This window comes from Manis javanica, chromosome 8, assembly GCF_040802235.1.
Source record: "Manis javanica isolate MJ-LG chromosome 8, MJ_LKY, whole genome shotgun sequence".
Taxonomy (NCBI): domain Eukaryota; kingdom Metazoa; phylum Chordata; class Mammalia; order Pholidota; family Manidae; genus Manis; species Manis javanica.
The window spans coordinates 122,127,374-122,146,287 of NC_133163.1; the positions used below are offsets into that span (position 1 = coordinate 122,127,374).

The 18,914-nt window shown below is 41.1% G+C and overlaps 1 protein-coding gene across 8 annotated transcripts in view; it reads left to right on the forward strand.

Moving 5' to 3' along the window:
• LOC108407303 (semaphorin-7A-like) overlaps positions 1 to 18,914 on the forward strand; it is a 51,355-nt gene that overhangs the window by 11,801 nt on the left and 20,640 nt on the right. For 3 of the 8 annotated variants that reach the window (XR_012120797.1, XR_012120795.1, XR_012120794.1), the window contains exon 3: positions 14,754 to 16,674. The exons of 4 other annotated variants lie outside the window; for them this stretch is intronic. The gene's annotated coding sequence lies outside the window, so the exon portion shown is untranslated. Of the gene's footprint in view, positions 1 to 10,766; positions 10,954 to 14,753; positions 16,675 to 18,914 lie in introns of those variants that run through there. One more of the 8 variants, XR_012120798.1, reaches the window with a different exon arrangement.

The following is an 18,914-nucleotide window of genomic DNA, read 5'->3' on the forward strand; positions in this document are numbered from 1 at the left end:
CCTGTCGTTTTGACGTTTCAGCTTGATGGCTTTACAGACTCCATTTACATTAAATTACACAAGAAAAAGTGGCGCAGGCCTAAAAGGACTTTGAAAGCGAGCAGAGGAACCTTTGCTAAGGCAGAGATAAAATTCAGAGGCTGCTACGGACATTTATGGTGGGGTTTATACCCTTAAATACCAGTTTTTCTCAGTGCTTGGGAATTATCCTGCTAGTCACCTACTATAAGAAATCTGATCTGTGAGATAAGAGATCGGGGATCATCTGCATCTTTCGCATAGGCAGCAGCCTAGCCGGAGGTTCACTCAGCCCCGTGGGATCAATCAGCCGGAGCTGAGATCTCAGGACCTTGGTGTACTGATCCAGTCCGCCCTTGGAGTCCGCAGATTAGGATAGGAAAGTAGGAAATCAGCTCAGCCACTCCCTGACATTCCCGGCCTGTCTGGAGGCGGGGGATCAAGGAGCAGCAGACACCGGGAAACCTCTCACCTGAGACTTAAGTCTGGTAGCTGACGCTAGTAGTCTTTAAAGTGGCTAATGGGTGCCCAGACACATTTTTATGAGATAAAGAGTGCAGCATTAAGTCAGGAATAAGAGCGAAGTGTCGACTCCTACCTTGCGGGGATGAGCATCATGTTCCGTGAAACTGATGAAGTTAGAAGAGAGTTAGGAATGGCCCTGCCTCACTCAGAGGCCAGGGAGGCCTGAAGAAGCAGGCTGGAAGTCGGAGACAGAGACAGAGAGGCAGGCGCTCCTCACAGATACCCAGGCGGCTGTTGGGGTTTGATTGCAGACACGCGGGCCTTTGAGAAGCTGCTGAAGTGCAGCCTCAGCCTAGACTCTCGCAGTTGCCCATGGCCTTCCTTGGTCCCTCGCATCCAGGGAGATGCCTCTAAAGGGGAATCCTGGCCTCCACTCAGCTGACATTCCCGGCTCCCAAGGGAGACGGGGATCCACTGAGGGAGACACAGGAGCCTGTTGCTCGAGATTTTGAGATCGGCAGCCAGACTAGTCCCATTTAAGTGGCTGACAAGCACCCCAAGTTGTGTGCCATAGACGGCTTCCTTCTATAAGGACAGTGCTGGAAAAGGCAGACTTAGGTGCTGACACTCACCTCTGAGGTTATTCCGGGTGAGCCCCTAAAAAGGGGGAGTTTGTAAAGGTTTGTGTAAGTCAATTTTTGGTAATTGAATTTTCTGAATGTGTTTTTCTACCTCCGTGAGTTCTTCTTCAGCTTTTAAGGTTAAATCTCTAGGACTATTAAGATCTGAGGGTCTTTTCAAAGTATTGAAGAGATGTTGCAGTTTATAAGTAGGAATATTTAGCAATGGTCAAATCTAACTGATACCTCTTGATAGTTTTTGAAAATCATTTAAAATTTTAAGATGATCTCTCCTTATCTGAATTTTCTGAGGGATTATTGAATTTTCTTGAATTTTATTCCCCAAATAATTCATTGGGTATTGTATTTGTATTTTATCAGGAGCTATTTATAAGCCCCATTGTTTTAATTCAGTCTCATTGAGAATAATAGTAAGAGAAAGATGGCGGCGTGAGAGGAGAGACAGAGGCTTCCTCCTAAAACCATATACAATTAGGAAGTATAGTTGGTGCAACTAATCCTGAGAGAGCAACAGGAAAGAGGACTGCACCAGACTGCACACATCTGGAGAAAAGAGCAGACCTCACAGAACAGGGTAACGTACCAGAGCCATGGCCTGGTGGGATCCAAGCCCGTCCCCCACCCAGCTCACCTGCGGGAGTAAGAGAAATGGAAAAGGGAGGGAGTGGAAGGCCTGGGACTGCTGAATACCTAGCTCCAGAGATCTGCTCTGGGAGCACAAACCTACATTTCATGGTGCTTTCATGATACTCGTGTGATTATGGGGTTGGAAAGCTAAGACAGGCAGAATTCCTGGAGAGACTGAGATTCCAGCTGCTTGTGGAAAGCAGGGATCCATATCCGGCTGCTCTGGGAAAAAAGCTTATATCTGTGTGCTTTGCCCACTGGCTTAGGCAGTGGAGACAGGCACAGGAGCCAGGAGGCGGGGAAGAGCTCTTTCCTACCCCCAGTACCACTCCCCTACGACCCCTGACATTGCTTCAGGGGCTGAGCAGCTCCAGAGTAGAGCTTCTGGACACTAGAGGGCGCCATATACAAACATGAAACGCCAAAGGAACCTGGCCCAGAGTAAAATTGTTAATACAACTCCCGAGAAAGATTTAAATGATATGGACCTCGTGACTCTTCCTGAAAGGGAGTTCAAAATAAAAATAATGAACATGCTAATGGAGGTACGGAAAGACATTCAAGAACTCAGGAATGAATTCAGGTCAAAGATCCAATCATTGAAGAGCACAATGGAGGGTATTAAAAGCAGGTTGGATACAGTGGAGGAGATGATAAATGAAAAAGAAACTACAGAAGAGGGATACAAAGAAGATGAGGCACAGAGAGAGAAAAGGATCTCTAAGAATGAAAGAATATTGAGAGAACTGTGTGACCAATCCAAACAGAACAATATTCACATTATAGGGATACCAGAAGAAGAAGAGAGAGAGAAAGGGATAGAAAGTGCCTTTGAGGATGTAATTTCTGAAAACTTCCCAAGTCTGGGGAAGGAGATAGTCTCTCAGGCCATGCAGGTACACAGATCTCCTAACACAAGGGACCCAAGGAAGGCAACACCAAGACATATAATAATTAAAATGGCAAAGACCAAGGATAAAAACCGACTTTTAAAAGCAGCCAGAGAGAGAAAAAAGATCACATACAAAGGAAAGCCCATCAGGCTAACATCAGACTTCTCAGCAGAAACCTTACAGGCCAGAAGGGAGTGGCATGATGTATTTAATGCAATGAAGCAGAAGGGCCTGGAACCAAGATTACTTTATCTGGCAAGATTATCATTTAAATTTGAAGGAGGGATTAAACAATTTTCAGATAAGCAAAAGCTGAGAGAATTTACCTCCCACAAACCATCTCTACAGTATATTTTGGAGGGACTGTTATAGATGGAAGTGTTCTTAAGGTTTAATAGCTGTCACCAGACGAAATAAAACCACAGTAGAGAAAGTAGAACAGCTAATTACTAAGCAAATGCAAAATTAGAATAACTATCCCCAAAGTCAATCAAGGAATAGACAAAAAATACAGAATGATACCTAATATATAAAGAATAGAGGAGGAAGAAAAAGGAGGAGGAAGAAAAAGAACCTTCAGATTGTGTTTATAACAGCATACTAAGTGAGTTAAGTTAGACTCTTAGATAGTAAGGAAATTAACCTTGAACCATTGGTAACCATGAATCTAAAGCCTGCAATGGCAATAAGTACATATCTTTCAATAATCACCCTGAATGTAAATGGACTGAATGCACCAATCAAAAGACACAGAGTAATAATAGAATGGATAAAAAAGCAAGACCATCTATATGCTGCTTACAAGAAACTCACCTCAAACCCAAAGACATACACAAACTAAAAGTTAAGGGATGGAAAAAGATATTCCATGCAAACAACAGGGAGAAAAAAGCAGGTGTTGCAATACTAGTATCAGACAAAATAGACTTGAAAACAAAGAAAGTAACAAGAGATAAAGAAGGACATTACATAATGATAAAGGGCTCAGTCCACAAGAGGATATAACCATTATAAATATATATGCACCCAACACAGGAGCACCAGCATATGTGAAACAAACACTAACAGAACTAAAGGAGGAAATAGAATGCAATGCAATTATTTTAGGAGACTTCAACACACCACTCACTCCAAAGGACAGACCCACCAGACAGAAAATAAGTAAGGACACGGAGGCACTGAACAACACACTAGAACAGATGGACCTAATAGACATCTATAGAACTCTACATCCAAAAGCAACAGGATACACATTCTTCTCAAGTGCACATGGAACATTCTCCAGAATAGACCACATACTAGGCCACAAAAAGAGCCTCAGTAAATTCCAAAAGATTGAAATTCTACCAACCAACTTTTCAGACCACAAAGGTATAAAACTAGAAATAAATTCTACAGAGAAAACAAAAAGGTTCACAAACACATGGAGGCTTAACAACAAGCTCCTAAATAATCAGTGGATCAATGAACAAATTAAAATAGAGATCAAGTAATATATGGAAACAAATGACAACAACAACACAAAGCCCCAACTTCTGTGGGACACAGTGAAAGTAGTCTTAAGAGGAAAGTATATAGCAATCCAGGCATACTTAAAGAAGGAAGAACAATCCCAAATGAACATGACAATTATCGAAATTGGAAAAAGAAGAACAAATGAGGCCTAAAGTCAGCAGAAGGAGGGACATAATAAAAATCAGAGATGAAATAAACAAAATTGAGAAGAATAAAACAATAGAAAAAAACCAATGAAACCAAGAGCTGGTTCTTTGAGAAAATAAACAAAATAGATAAGCCTCTAGCCCAACTTATTAAGAGAAAAAGAGAATCAACACAAATCAACACAATCAGAAATGAGAATGGAAAAATCATGACAGACTCCACAGAAATACAAAGAATTATTAAAGACTACTATGAAAACCTATATGCCAACAAGCTGGAAAACCTAGAAGAAATGGACAACTTCCTAGAAAAATACAACCTTCCAAGACTGACCAAGGAAGAAACACAAAATTTAAACAAACCAATTATGAGCAAAGAAATTGAAGCAGTAATCAAAAAACTACCCAAGAACAAAACCCCCGGGCCAGATGGATATACCTCGAAATTTTATCAGACATACAGAGAAGACATAATACCCATTCTCCTTAAAGTTTTCCAAATAGAAGAAGAGGGAATACTCCCAAACTCATTCTATGAAGCCAACATCACCCTAAGACCAAAACCAGGCAAAGACCCCACCAAAAAAGAAAACTACAGACCCATATCCCTAATGAATGTAGATGCAAAAATATTCAACAAAATATAAGCAAACTGAATTCAAAAATATATCAAAAGGATCATACACCACAACCAAGTGGGATTCATCCCAGGGATGCAAGAATGGTACAAGATTCGAAAATCCATCATCATCCACCACATAAACAAAAAGAAGGACAAAAACCACATGATCACCTCCATAGATGCTGAAAAAGTATTCAACAAAATTCAACATCCATTCATGATAAAAACTCTCAGTAAAATGGGCATAGAGGGCAAGTACCTCAACATGATAAAGGCCATATATGATAAACCCACAGCCAACATCATACAGAACAGCAAGAAGCTGAAAGCTTTTTCTCTGAGATCAGGCACAAGACAGGGATTCCCACTCTCCCCACTGTTATTCAACATAGTACTGGAGGTCCTAGCCGTGGCCATTAGACAACACAAAGAAATACAACCAATCCAGATTGGTAAAGAAGAAGTTAAACTGTCACTATTTGCAGATGACATGATATTGTACATAAAAAACCCTAAGGACTCCACTCCGAAACTACTAGAGCTAATATCGGAATTCAGCAATGTTGCAGGATACAAAATTGACACACAGAAATCTGTGGCTTTACTATACACTAACAATGAACCAATAGAAAGAGAAATCAGGAAAACAATTCCATCCACAATAGCATCAAAAAGAATAAAATACCTAAGAGTAAACCTAACCAAAGAAGTGAAAGACCTATACCCTGAAAACTACAAGACACTCTTAAGAGAAATTAAGGAGGACACTTACAAAGGGAAACTCATCCCATGCTCTTGGCTAGGAAGAATTAATATCGTCAAAATGGCCATCCTGCCAAAAGCAATATACAGATTTGATGCAATCCCTATCAAATTACCAACATTCATCAATGAACTGGAACTAATAGTTCAAAAATTCATATGGAAACACCAAAGACCCCGAATAGCCAAAGCAATCCTGAGAAGGAAGAATAAAGTGGGGGGGGGGATCTTGCTCCCCAACTTCAAGCTCTACTACAAAGCCACAGTAATCAAGACAATTTGGTACTGGCACAAGAACAGACCCACAGACCAGTGGAACAGAATAGAAACTCCAGACATTAACCCAAACATATATGGTCAATTAATATTTGATAAAGGAGCCATGGACATACAATGGCAAAATGACAGTCTCTTCAACAGATGGTGCTGGCAAAACTGGACAGCTACATGTAGGAGAATGAAACTGGATCACTGTCTAACCCCATACACAAAAGTAAACTCAAAATGGATCAAAAGACCTGAATGTAAGTCATGAAACCATTAAACTCTTGGAAAAAAACATAGGCCAAAACCTCTTGGACATGAACATGAGTGACCTCTTCTTGAACATATCTCCCCAGGCAAGGAAAACAAAAGCAAAAAAGAACAAGTGGGACTATATCAAGCTGAAAAGCTTCTGTACAGCAAAGGACACCATCAACAGAACAAAAAGGCATCCTACAGTATGGGAGAATATATTCATAAATGACAGATCCGATAAAGGCTTGACATCCAAAATATATAAAGAGCTCACGCACCTCAACAAACAAAAAGCAAATAATCCAATTAAAAAATGGGCAGAGGAGATGAGCAGACAGTTCTCCAAAGAAGAAATTCAGATGGCCAACAGACACATGAAAAAATGCTCCACATCATTAGTTATCAATGAGATATCACCTCACACCAGTAAGGATGGCTACCATCCAAAAGACAAACAACAACAAATGTTGGCGAGGTTATGGAGAAAGGGGAACCCTCTACACTGCTGGTGAGAATGCAAATCCGTTCAACCATTGTGGAAAGCAGTTTGGAAGTTCCTCAAAATGCTTAAAATAGACATACCATTTGACCCAGGAATTCCACTTCTAGGAATTTACCCTAAGAATGCAGCAGCCCAGTTTGAAAAAGACAGATGCACCCCTATGTTTATGGCAGCACTATTTACAATAGCCAAGAAATGGAAGCAACCTAAGTGTCCATCAGTAGATGAATGGATAAAGAAGATGTGGTACATACACACAATGGAATATTATTCAGCCATAAGAAGAAAACAAATCCTACCATTTGCAACAACATGGATGGAGCTAGAGGGTATTATGCTCAGTGAAATAAGCCAAGTGGAGAAAGACAAATACCAAATGATTTCACTCATCTGTGGAGTATAAGAACAAAGAAAAACTGAAGAAACAAAACAGCAGCAGAATCACAGAACCCAAGAATGTACTAATAGTTACCAAAGGGAAAGGGACTGGGGAGAATGGGAGGGAAGGGAAGGATAAGGCAAAGAAAAAAGGCGATATTACGATTAGCATGTATAATGTTGGGGGGCACAGGTAGGGCTGTGCAGCACAGAGAAGACAAGTAGTGATTTTACAACATCTGACTGTGCTGATGGACAGTGACTGTAATGGGGTTTGTAGGGGGGACTTGGGGTAGGGGAGAGCCTAGTAAACATAATGTTCTTCATGTAATTGTAGATTAATGATAACAACAACAACAAAAAAAAGCAAGACCCATCTATATGCTGCTTACAAGAGACTCATCTCAAACCCAAAGACATACACAGACTAAAAGTCAAGGGATGGAAAAAGATACTTCACGCAAACAACAGGGAGAAAAGAGCAGGTGTTGCATTACTAGTAACCGACAAAATAGACTTCAAAACAAAGAAAGTAACAAGGGATAAAGAAGGACATTACATAATGATAAAGGGCTCAGTCCAACAAGAGGATATAACCATTCTAAATAAATATGCACCCAATACAGGAGCAACCAGCATATGTGAAACAAATACTCACAGAATTAAAGGAGGAAATAGAATGCAATGCATTCATTCTAGGAGACTTCAACACACCACTCACTCCAAAGGACAGATCCACCAGACAGAAAATGAGTAAGGACACAGAGGCACTGAACAACACACTAGAACAGATGGACCTAACAGACATCTACAGAACTCTACACCCAAAAGCAGCAGGATACACATTCTTCTCAAGTGCACATGGAACATTCTCCAGAATAGACCACATACTAGGCCACGAAAAGAGCCTCAGTAAATTCCAAACAATTGAAATTCTACCGACTAACTTTTCAGACCACAAGGGTATAAAACTAGAAATAAATTGTACAGAGAATAGTAGTAAGAGATAGATGTTTATGTAGAGTTATGAGAATATCATCCATATTATGAATGATATCAGCTGAGGGCCATTTCCCACGTATAGGCTGAAGAGTCCTATGCATATAATTTTGGCAAATTGTGGGGTTCTTTAGCATTCCTTGAGGAAGCAGTTTCCATTGAAATCCTTCTGAAAGGGCCTGTAAGTTTAAAGAAGGGACAGTAAAAGCAAATTTTCCCCTATGTGTTATGGCCAAAGGAATTGTAAAAAAAAGCAATCTTTAAGATCAATTATAGCCATGTTCCAGTCTTTTGGAATCATAGTCAGAGAAAGGAGGCCTTGTTGTAAAGGTCCCTTAGGTTTAAGAATTGCATTAATGTGTCTTAAGTCATGTAAGAGTCTCCAATTTCCTGACTTTTTTTTATAACAAATACAGGGAAATTCCACGGGCTCGTGGAAAGTTCTAATCTATCTAGCTGAAGCTGTTCTTAGACTGACGTGTGTAAGGATGCCAGTTTTTCTTTATTAAGGGGCTATTGATCTACCCAAAAAGGCACAGGGATAATGTTTCCCTGTCAGTGAGCCTTTTTTAAAAATCTCTCATAACATTAGCCCAATCTGTCTGAGGGTTTCCTGTGGAGGCAACCGATAACAATGTTTCTTAATATATTTATAAAGCTGAGCAAAATCTCTTTCAGAAGTTTTCACTCCTGATATTTTTAGGAGCGCACAGAGCAATTTTAAATAATCCTCCGGTTAGCTGCTTTGGTTTCATTTTGGCCCATTATAGTGTCTCTGACGTCTGGATCCTATCCCTACGCGCGATTTTTCAGGAGTCTTACCGGATCGACGATCTTCGGAGCTGCACGCTGTGCTCCTTCAAGGAGCTCCCCCGCTCTGGGTTTCAAATGTCACTCTTCTGAGCTTCAACAGTCTCGGTTCTAAGTTTCAACCGTCCCTGTGCGGGCGCCACTTGTCGGTTCCCTTCCTGCCTCTGACCCGCAGATAAGGGAGGGGACACAATGAGATCTCGAAGACCTGAAAGGCCCTCCAGGGGACTCAAGGCGTCACAGCTCAAGAGCAATGCCGAAAAGGCACTCTTCATATTTATTGAGCAAATGAACTTACAATGAGCTCAAGCATCATTCTCTGACCTTGAGTCTAGTCCAAGGTCGTGATGCTTCTCAAGGATACCAAACTGTGAAGGTGGCTCCAGTCCATGAGAATTGCTTTGGTTCTCATCACTCCGTCCTTGATCACACATCAACAGAGTGTGGGAAAAACAATCAAGTCATGTGTGCTTATACATTTGATTTCTACCTTACTTGAATTATGTATGTATTAACTCCATCAATCCCACAATAGTGACCTGCCTTTGCGTGTAGCTTCTACCATGTGAATTGCTTTGACCAGTGGAATGTCAGCAGACGTGATGAAAGCAGAGGCTTGAAATGGACTTGGACATTGAGAGCTGTACTTCGCACCTCTGCCATCGTCCTGAGAACATGTCTGGACTAGCCTGCTGGAGAATGACACACATATTGCAAAGCTGAGCCTCCTGAATTGCCCTAGCAGAAACCAGCCTCGGTTAGCTGTCTGTCAGACAACCTTAGACATGTGAGTGAGCCCAGCCAAGAAAGTGTACAAATTATAATTGTACAACTCAGTGAATTTTTACAAAGTGAACACGTATGTATAATCACCACCAAGATAAAAAAGTAGAACCTTAATTACATTTCAGAAGCACCTCACATGGCCCTGCCCGATAATTACCCTCCTCCTTCTCCAAAGATAACCATTGTCTTGATGTAAACACCATAGATTAGTTTCTGTGGGCTCTTGAACATCTAAATAGAATCATACCATAGACAGTCTTTGTGTCTGGCTCCTTTCATTCAACATTAATTTAATGAGATTCTTCCAGGTTGTTGTGAATAGCTGTAGTTCCTTCATTTTTGTTGCTTTATAGTATAGCATAGTATGGATGTAACATCGTTTATTCTGTTAGTGTATATGTGGGTTATTTCCTAGTTAGAACTATTAAAAATAATGCTGCATCTATAGCTTTTCTTCTTCCTTCCTAATTACAACCCTTAAATAGAATTCGTGCCTCATATCAAATTTACCGAGTATCATAATACCTCCAGGTGGTAAAGATACCTCGAGACAAGTGCTGGGCATAGAAGCCACAGGGCATAAATCTGCAAAGAAGTAAAAAGCTAACCTTTGCAAACAATTATGGCTTCTCTCTCACTTACCAACTTTACATTTCCCTGTATGGCCCCGGAAGATGACTGGTTAGCCAGAGACGGGTAAGATTCCTCAAGGGAGGAACAACCTAAGACAGGCACAGTCGCAGGGGGGCCATCAGGTGAGAATTTGGGGATCAACAGAGGTGAGGCTCAGAACCTCACCCCCCCTGCTTTGAGAGAAATCTTCTGCATCCGTGGATGTCTTGCTGCCCTTGTCTAGCCTGGATTAATACTTAGTCCACAGGCACACACCTGATCATCTGATCATCTACATTTGCCTTCTTACAGCACTAAACTATGTTTTCTACCTTTATCTTGCATCTACCTACCACTTCAGCATTTTATTAAAAATAAAGATAATAATAATAATAGGAGAAATGTGGGATCAACATATAAATCAAGTACAAAAATCAAACGAATATTCATATTTGATCTGATTGTTTATAGGTCATAATGCGTGATCAAAACCGAAAGTTTCTGTGATGACTGCCCTTGTACTGTTCACCATGTAAGAATTTATTCACTATGTAAGAATTCGTTCACCATGTAAGAACTTGTTCGTTATGCTTCAGAAGATTGGAGACTGACGAGAATTAGGCTTGAGATGGATTAATGATTGTACATTGAGCGTTGACCCTCCTATACTGAATTTTATTGTTGTTAACAACCATTTGATCAATAAATATGAGATGCCCTCTCAAAAAAAAAAAAATAATGCTGCAACGAGTATTCTTACATGTCTTTTGGTGAGCATATGTATGCATTTCTGTTGTATACATTGTCAGGAGTAGAATTGCCGAGATACAGGATAGGTTATGTTCAGCTTAATGCGTATTGCCTAAGACTTCCCAAGTAGCTGTACTAATTTATATTCCCAGCAGAAATGTTTAAGAGTCCCCCTTTCTCCAAATCCTTGCCAACACTTGGTGTTATCAGTCTTTTTAATTTTAGTCATTCTGATGGGTATATAGTAATATCTATTTTGGTCTTAATTTACATATCCTTTATGACTAATGAACATGAGTACATTTTCATAAGAACACTTGAATATCTTCTTTTATGAAGTGTCTGTTCAAGTAAGATGCAAATTTGTGTCTCATAGACTCTTACACTGTAGGATGAGATGGACAACTAGGCAGGTCATGAGAATCACAGCAAGAAATCCTGAAGCTATAAAAGAAGTTTGCATCAGTTCGAACCTAGGCTTATCGACATCAGGAATGATACAGTAAGATTCCAGTGTAAGACACTGAACACTACGAAGCCTCAAATCAATGCCCAAGAAGTAGGTGATGGGTCAGACACATGGCAATGCGGGGTCTTTAAGGGAAACCCATTGGCTGGTTGTTCCTAGACTCACAAGTCATCAGATATCTTGGAAAAACCAGGATTTTATTATCTGGTTCTCAGCGGCATAGGCTACAAAAAGAGCTTTTGCAGACAGAATAAGTCAGGAATTAATGTAAAAACCAGAATGCTGGTGTATTAATTCACACAACTGTTGGGAAGTATTCGGTTCAGAGGCACAAGGAAGTCCGAGTACAAGGTGAGGAAGGAATTCATTAAAGCGAGAGTGTCAGGGAATGACAGAACTATGATAATGGAAGCTCACTGAACTGCTACTCTGCATGGGACACATCCCTGCTAACTCCTTAAGCCAGTGTCATCTGGCATCCAGTGTCTGCTTGAATCTGCATGGCGTGGGGACTGGGTCCCTCCCACCCTGGGATTTGGGGGAGCCGCAGAGCACAGGATGGTGTGAGATTATGTTCTGTGAACTCCCTAGAGACAAAGAAAGGAGACCTTCAGGCAGGCCACTGAAGAGCAGGACCATATGACTGCAGTTCCGTTTGGGTCACCCAGGAGACAGTACTTTGCAAGCCCTGATCTGAGCTCTCAGCAGTCCCTCCTTACTTACCTGAAATAGGACAGAGAGAGTGAAGATTTGAGCTTAAATCTGGAGGATTAGAATGAAATAGCAAAGTAACAAAGACACCTACCACTGGAAAAGCACAAGGACAAAACGTTATAAATTGAGCAGTGAGAAGTATATTTAAGGCAAAAAGGTGTACAGTCAGAGAAAGGGGAGTGTGGGCAACCTCAGAGAAGAGGCACCCCTAAGGGTTTAGGGTCTGGGATTTTATAGGTGGTTAAGGATTTTTCAGGGATATGACAAAAGAGCTAGGGGGTGTAGACTTGGTAAGTGGTCTCAAGATGTTTATCTTTGGTGAGAGACATTGAGTCTCTTCTCTTCTATTATCAGCCCTCTAGGTAAGTCTGCAAAATTAACACAGGAAATTTACCAATCCTGGGTTCCTTCCCAGAATAGCTCCTTCCCTCTGGGAACATATCAATCAAGACCACCTGCCCTGCCCGCAAGGTGGGCTGAGTTATTGTGTTTACAAAAGAATATGTTAAGAATCTTACTTCCTTCAATCTTCCCATGTTTTCTTCCATCTGCTACTTCTATAGCTTTTCTTCCTCCTTCCTAATTACAACCCTTAAGTAGAATTCGTGCCTCATATCGAAATTACTGAGTATCATAATTCTTCCAAGTGGTAAAGATACCTCAAGACAAATGCCGGGCATAGAAGCCACAGGGCATAAATCTGCAAAGAAGTAAAAAGCTAACCTTTTCAAACAATATTGCTTCTCTCTCACTTACCAACTTTACATTTCCCTGTATGGCCCCGGAAGATGACTGGTTAGCCAGAGAAGGGTAAGATTCCTCAAGGGAGGAACAACCTAAGACAGGCACAGTCGCAGTGGGGCCATCAGGTGAGAAACTGGGGATCAACAGAGGTGAGGCTCAGAACCTCACCCCCCCTGTTTTGAGAGAAATCTTCTGCATCCATGGATGTTTTGTTGCCCTTGTCTAGCTTGGATTAATACTTAGTCTACAGGCACACACCTGATCATCTACATTTGCCCTCTTACAGCACTAAACTATGTTTTCTACCTTTATCTTGCAACTACCTACCACGTCAGCATTTTATTAAAAATAATAATAATAATAATAAGGGAGAAATGTGGGATTCACATATAAATCAAGTATAAAAATCAAACGAATAATCATATTTGACCTGATTGTTTATAGTTCATGATGCGTGATCAAAACCGAAAGTTTCTGTGATATGACTGCCCTTGCACTGTTCACCATGTAAGAACTTATTCACTATGTAAGAACTTGTTCACCATGTAAGAACTTGTTTGTTTTTTAGAAGATTGGAGACTGTTGAGAATTAGGCTTGGGGTTGATTAATGATTGTGCATTGAGTCCCCTATACAGAATTTTATTGTTGTTAACAACCATCTGATCAATAAATACGAGAGATGTCCTCTCAAAAAAAAAAAAAATCTTCTTAACTTCCTAGGTTTTAAAATGCAATCTTAGTTTTAAGATGGAATCTTCCTGTTTTTTACTATGCTGCTTATATCTGGGCTTGTTTACTAAATTAATCATGATGCTTGTTGCCTGCCCAGGTTGCAAATTACTTGATTAGGGGCTGGAGGAGGAAAGACATATAGGTTAAGTTAAAGACTAGCTGGGCCTTTTAGCAGGCTAAAGTAAATCTTACAATGGCGTGATCCAATTGACACAATGAAGACACGGGCTGTGCTCAGATACTTTTCTTTATCTGGAGAATATCCAGATATTCCAAATTACTCCTGGCCTTAAGAGCTCCATCTGAATAACTCATTAACTCATTAACTCTGTGAGTCTTTTCTGGCTCTCTAGTTTTATCTAGTTAACTTTTTGAGTCCCTTTTGGTGGGGCTTACTGGCCTTATTTTCTCTCCAGCCCGCTCATATTTAGTTTCCTGCCTAACGCTATGAACCAGAACTGCCAAGCATTCCAGTCTTTGATGACGACACTCTGTCTCTATAAGAAAACAACTTGGAAAGTCACATATAAACAAAAGGCTTCTTGATAAGCTGGAATGAGCACTGAAATGGGAGAGTGGGCCCAGGAATAACAGGTGTGTGCTTCTAAGACCCTCACAGTAAAAATGGATCTGCTCCTGGAACTGGACAGGATGACCTTGGGTCAGACCTCCCTCTCCCCTGCCAGTGCTTGGGTGAACATGGCCAGTGTCACTTCAGAGACTCTCCTTTTTTTCAGTGTTTCCAGTTAACTAATCCCCCTTCTCATTGATTCCTTCTTTCTTTAGATATCCCGGAGGACATTTGTTAGTTGTCTTCCTATCCTCCACTTACTCACCTCATTCCCCAGAGGTCCCTGGCCCCTTTTCAACAAACTATATTTTCCACTTAAGAATCTCATCCATGTAGTTCCTGGAATATTCCATCCTAGATCTAGGTTTGGAGCTTGTCACGTAGGCCAGCCAATGGTACGTTCCATCCTCTGACCCCATTGATGGGTTGAGCACGTTAGCTGCAAATGCTGGGACCCTGATATTCTCTGTTTCCTAGTGGGCATGAATGAGAGAGCTGTAGCCCCAGAAGCCATCTGAGGACCACAGAGTGACTCAGCCTCAGGTTCTTCTCAGAAGAAGGCAGAGTGGAGAGCTGAAGAGAAACTGGATTCCTGGTGGTTTCATTAAGCTGTTGGATGAAGCAAGCACAATCTCTGGACTCTTCAGTTACTTGAGCCAAAATACTCCTTTTCTTGTGTAAACTCTTTGCATTGGTTTGGCAGACCTAGTTGACTTACTTACAGAACTTCCATTTTATTCATAGTTTGAAAATATTCACCTCCCCATACTCCCTTGGAGTTAAGGGTTGCAATGTGGCCAATAAAATGCAAGTGAAAAATCACTAGGTAGTACTTCCGGAAAGATGATTGATTTCCTGATTTTGAAGAAAAAGAGGGCAGACTCAAGTGGCAGGGGCCTTCTGCCTTCCCCCACCTCCTTCTTCCTGCTTGCATAGCAGACACATTATCTAGAAGAGTGACAGGTGACTTGCGATCATGAAGCCAAAAGACCCACACTAAGGATGGCAGAAGACAGAAGAACCCTGATTTCTTGAGCAGCTACACCACTCCCAGACTGCCTATCTCAGACTCCCCCTAACATGAGAATAAACCCCTTGTTGGTTTAGCTACTTTGTTGGGTTTCTGCCAAATGCAGCCACATGCAATTCTATCCCTTAGACAGTTCAGTACTGAGGTGAGGATGCTGCAAGTAATATAATCTGAAACATGGCCTGAATGGTAGAGATGGCGCTTTGCGCCATTAGGGTCCAGACATTATGGACTGGAATGCCAATTTGACTTTCTTATGCAGTAATGAAACATTTGGTCAGTTTACTATGGGAAATACTATACATGCCAACCAAGTCTGTTGTGTTAGGAAAAATAGCTGGAATAACTCAGAATATTGTCACATGTTGGTAATTTTGTTTCACTTTCAGCAAAGTCCTCAAAGAAACCAATAAACTAGAGTTATCCCGGCTGAAGGAAAAAGGGGAGGAAATACCGCTTCACTAAGGAAAACACTCTTTCTAGGGCCTGCAGATTTCCTTTGATGGAGCATCTCGTAATTTGGAGGCTTTCAGGGCTCAAAAGCTCATTGCTTGTTTTCTAAATAGGAGTGGTAGCTGCCAAGCAATGGCTTAAGAGAAGGTAAAGACTGCTGTCCTGGGCCTTTCCTAAGCAGCATCCTTTAAGAATCACCATACCCAACAGAAGTGAGGTCTGCAAATTGTTTCGCTTCCCACTAGAACCTTTTGTTTCCAATTGTCTCAAATCAGTGGACATTAAGTTGCAAGTCCAGAGGGACACGCAGAGCACAGAGGTCAATAGGTAGCACAGGCGGGCTTTCAGGTTGAAGGACCATGGCGGTATAGAAGCTTTGGCTGGGTTACTCAAAATTAGGATTGAAGAGCAGGCGAGTAGACTGGAAGCCTAACTATTTTGGAGGGAATTATATCACTAAAAATGAAAATTTAAGTACCTGGCCGGCAAATCCTTATCATTTTTTTCAACCCCAAGCCCCAGAAAGTTCACAAGTCAAGGGAAGGGTAGGTTGGGAGAAACCGTTTTTATTCCTCACAGGGTAGCTCGAATTCACGGACCACGCGTGCACCACGCGCCACCTCGGACCGCCACTCTCGCTCTGCCCTCTCAGCGCGCTCTCTACTTCCTGCCCGCCCCTTCCAGCAGGAGCTCTATTGGCGGGTCCATGGTGACTGGCAGGTGTCAGACCAATTACATACCAGGAATGGAGGCGAGGAAATAATGGCCATTATCTCTCTACCCATTGCCTCAGTAAATGCCTATTGATATGTAAATGTGAGGCCAGATGGGAGATGCTGGTGATCCTGCAACTTACCCCACCGAAGGTTTGGCAGATCTCCTGTGAATCCATCTGGACCTTGTGACCTTTGAGGAGTAATTCCTTGTTTAAATTTATGTTTACTAGGTTCAACCTTGATAAATATTTTTCTAGGAAATTATTTATCTAGGTTTTCATATGTGTTTGTTAGACTTGTGAAAAGTAGTATCAAGATTTTAATTTTTTCTCTTTCACTCTTTCAGTAGTTTTTCCTCATGTCCTATCTTGCATATTATTCTTTTTATTCCTGATTAAGTTAGCTAGTGGGTTACCTGATTGATTTAAGAACCAGCAGTCAGATTTATTTACTCATTTTAGTGTTCTAACTCATTAATTTCTGCTTATATTTAATAGTTCCTTCATTCTGCTTGCTTTTGGTTTACCTTTCTTTGTTTTTAACTTTTTAACTGATTAATTTTACTGATAGTTATTTAATGTAATAAATTTTCTTCTAACTGCTTTTGCAGTATCTCATAGATTCAGATAAGCTATGTTTTCATTATTGCTATTTCATGAAATTCTACAATTTTGGTTTGCATTACCCTATTGACCCATGAGTTGCTTAATACAGAGTTTTAAACTTTCTAGGTGGAAGGGCATTTTTGCTTTTGTTCTAATTTATAATTTTATTGCATTGTGATCAGAGAACGTTGCTCATAGTATTGCTTTTTTTTTAATGTTATTGAGATTTTCTTTTGTGACCGAATGCATCATCAATTTTCACAAAAGTTCATTTTGATTACCCAGTAGCCAGTACTCTTGATTCACCAGGCCTCAGCCTGTCAATGTTTCCCCTCATTCCGGGGAGAATTCTAGCAGAGGCGGATGGAATTCGGCCTCTGTCTCAGCCACACTGTCCCCTCTTCCACACGCCCCTGCCCTGCCCACCCCTCAATTTTGCTGTGAGCTTCTGAGGTGGCTCTGTGGGTTTCAGATATTTATCTCCCCATTTACATGCAAATTAAAGTTTAAAGGTATTCTTCTTTTCCTCTTCTGAGAGCTGGGCTGATGTGATTCGCTTTCCTTGTTGGTCTGCGTGACTGGGAGGGTCGTCTGCCATTGTTTTGCAGGAATCAGGAAGCTTTGTGCTTTCTGTTTATACCTGCTTTTCTTGGCTGCCTTTTCTTTCATCCTGCTTCTTATTGGCTTAATCAAATTTTCCCTTTTGTCCTTCCCTTCCCAGTAACATTGAAGTTATGCTTCTGTTTCTCTTAGTGGTAACCCTGAAAAGTGTAGCATGTCCATTTTACTTAGCAAAGTCTAAATTAATATCACTCTCTCTCCCTTCCAAATAACATAAGGACTTTGGAATGTTGTAACTCCCATCATCTCCCTTTCAAGTTATTCCTTCACAAACAATTTTGATTGCTTACTCCTTGCCATGTTGATTAACAATAATGAAGGAAGGAAGGAAGAGTCTGGGGATGGGGATGTAGAATCCTTGTTCTAATGGATTTACATTTTAGGGGGAGATAAACAAGATGCAAATTTAAAATATATAGTACACTATGTAGCAAAAAGTACTAAGGAGCAAAAAATAAAGCAAGGTAGGAGAATATGAAATCTTCGTGCGTGTGTGTGTGGTAGGGTTTGAGGACATAGCTGAGACCAAAGTAGGACCTTACAAGGACTAGGATATGGACTACAGTCCATATTAAGGGTTTTTGCTTTTATTCTGAGATGGTGTAAATCCAGGGAGAGGAAATCCCGGGGCAAAATACCTCTAAAAACCGAAATCAGTCAAAGGGAGAAATAAAGTTTAAAACCCATTTATTGCTCACAAACCGCAGTCCTGGGCCATCTTTCTCCTCTGCTCTGGAAGAAGCCAGCAAGCAAGCAAGCCAGCCCCTCCCCTTAACCTCTCAGGTTCAGACACGCCTTCGGCTACCCCGTAATTACCCATTGATATGGAGATGAACTTCTCTCCACCCCTGAGGATATGCAAATGTACTAAAGCCAGGGGAGGTATTCTGAAAATATTACAATTTTACCCACAGATGGGCACCCATGGAAGGGCGTTGAGCAGAGGAATGTCGTGGTCTAGCATAAGTTTGACGAGGATTGCCCAGTTGGTGTATTGAGATCAGATTGCAAGGCCAAGCCAGTTAGAAGGTTACTGCAGTAATCCCAGTAAGAAATAATGGCCAGCCCCAAATAGGGCAGTGGGAAGTGATGAGAAGTGGTTGAATTCTGAATGTATTTTGAAAGTGGGATGACAGAATTTGCTGACTGACCAGTGTTAAAATGACGAAAATAGACCCCAAATGGAGTCACTTATGCTAACCCCCAAGTCACC